The sequence below is a fragment of the Penaeus vannamei genome, chromosome 16 (genome assembly GCF_042767895.1).
Source record: "Penaeus vannamei isolate JL-2024 chromosome 16, ASM4276789v1, whole genome shotgun sequence".
NCBI classification, from domain to species: Eukaryota; Metazoa; Arthropoda; class Malacostraca; order Decapoda; family Penaeidae; genus Penaeus; species Penaeus vannamei.
Genome location: NC_091564.1, coordinates 35,847,871 through 35,850,370, shown reverse-complemented (window position 1 = coordinate 35,850,370; position 2,500 = coordinate 35,847,871). Strand labels below are relative to the sequence as shown.

General features: G+C 40.0%; 1 protein-coding gene across 1 annotated transcript in view; it reads right to left on the bottom strand.

The window, feature by feature from the left end:
* The window catches only part of LOC138864508 (uncharacterized), a 23,318-nt gene that overhangs the window by 19,673 nt on the left and 1,145 nt on the right, over positions 1–2,500 (bottom strand). The window lies entirely within an intron of this gene.

The window sequence follows — 2,500 nt, the reverse complement described above, 5'->3', positions numbered from 1 at the left end:
TGAAAAAAAGAAGAAAGCAAGAAAAGAAACGAAAGAGGGACAAAAAAGAACAGCGACTGTGATTAGATAACAAAGAACACTGAAAAAAGGAACATTGGAACTGTACGAGTGTTCACCATACTCAACAACTCGTATCACTTGTTCAGAGTAAACAGGTTTCGACGCCATTTAAACGAATTTTGAGTAAAATAATAGAAAGACCAAAGAAAGTACAAATCACTACTGTTTATTTTAACTCCAAAAGAATATGAAAATAGAGAGGAAACTTAATAAAAGTGAGTAATAACCTCACCAGCATATATATTCAATTAATTGCGGGAATTCCAGACGAAATAATAAAAAATGTCACTAAAACTCGTCGACTTTTGAATCCGGTTTAGCAGAGGCGGATCCAGAGGGGGGGCGGGGTCGGAAGGTGCTTGAGAGTAAAGAAGAATAAATATCGCTGGACATTTTCAGAGTTGTCTAAAGGTTCAAAAGAAAGTGTATGAACAATTTGCAATTTATCTGTGTTAGGCAATGCACCGATTTCATTAACTGAATATCACATATAACAACCAACATTACACACAGTACTATTTTGAACCGAGGTCACTGAAGTGATCCTGAAGTATATGTATGTATATATATATATATACATATATACAGCTAACGAGGAGCTAAAGGGAGCGCATAGCCGCATCCACTCTTCTTTCCATCTATGAGGGTCCCTCTTGGCAGGCCGCCGAGCAGGGATTCGGCCCATCTGAAGCTCCTCACGACAGGTTTGATCGATCTGTCCAAGCCACGACTTCCTAGGTCGCCCCACAATCCTCCACTCAGGGCTGTATCGTACAGAGACAACCTGGTGGGCAAGATTATCCTGTGGGAAGCGAGCCAGGTTGCCATATAGCCTGAGTTGCCGATTGTACAAGGAACAGGTCCTGTGCCAATCTCGCGGTGCAATCGTTGGTTGGACACGTGGTCCCGTCAACAGTACCCCATGATCCGGCGTAAGGACCTATTACAAAAGGCATCAAGACAAGACTGCAATTTGCAGGATAACGTCCAGGTTTCACTACCGTATAGTAAATCTGGTATTACCAGGGCCTTGAAAATGCACAGCATGGTCCATCTGCATAGATACCGGCATCTCCAAATACTCTTATTGCGAGAGCTGACTTCCTGGTCTGACAGCCCTGAGTTATGAAGTACACTACCATGGTGTGTATAGATCTTGGTCTTGGTCTTAGACCTCTAGACCCAAGGGCTTCGCTTCATTGCTAAATGCATCCAGAGCTACCACTAAAGTTTCCAAAAACTCAGATGGAATAGCAACATCATCAGCAAAGTCAAGGTTAGTACCTTGATATTGCCCAGAGTTGCTCCACAATGACTTTGAACAGTAGCTCTGACCAGTATCCATTCCATGTAAGTGTTGAAAAATGTTGGTGCAAGGACATCGCCTTGCCTTTTGCACTTTACAGCACTTTCAGTATCAGTATACAGGCTTGCCCTTAGTCCAATAATCCTTGTTGGAATTCCTCTCAGTCTCAGGATCTCCCAGAGTGATTCCCGATGCACCGTACCGAACGCCTTCTTGAGGTCGATGTAGGCTGCAAGTTGCCTACGCCTAAAATCAAGGCGTCACTTCACATTGACTCAAAGCACTAGGATACGGTCTATTTAGGACTTGCCAGGAGTGAATCCAGATGTATATATATATATATATATATATATATATATATATATATATATATGTGTGTGTGTGTGTGTGTGTGTGTGTGTGTGTGTGTGTGTGTGTGTGTGTGTATGTGTGTGTGTATGTATATGTGTACATATACATATATACACATACAAATTTACGCAATTACAGAAAATGCTCCCAGGATAATAGTCCTCAAAACTGGATCCTGTCCTAAGTATCTGGGAATAAGGGAAGCTCGTAAAATTTCGTGTTCATTTAAAAGTCCCATTTCTAAGGTTGATATTCATTCTATGAAAAGAAGTTCAAACAGGTAAGTGTGCAATTTCCTTCAGTAAAATGACAAAAGCGGACTTTCGAAGGAGGCTTGTAAATACCCTTTTTTAAAATATATTTTATAACTGTTAATCCTTTCTTAGTTTGACTCACTGTGCATATTAATTTAAAGATAACATTCGACAAAAAAGGTAACAGATAACAAAGTACACTAGACATGACGTTTTAGATCTTTTCCAGAAAGCAAAAACTATAAAGTATTTGTATTTCCTTGAAGTTCCAAACGCTCTGTCCTTATAAAAAAGATACCTCATATACCTTCTTAAAGAGGGGGGTAATTAAGCCAACGAGAACAGTCTCCCTTTTACATCTTTTCACCAGAAAGACAAATCACCCAACAATTACTTTCCTATTCATTAATGACAATCCATAATCAATATGGGTCTATCTTATTATGTCAGCGAGTTACCTGACACGGCTAGCATTGATTCCTGTACCATCATACATAAATCTTTCTCGCGTGAACTAACAGTAAACGTC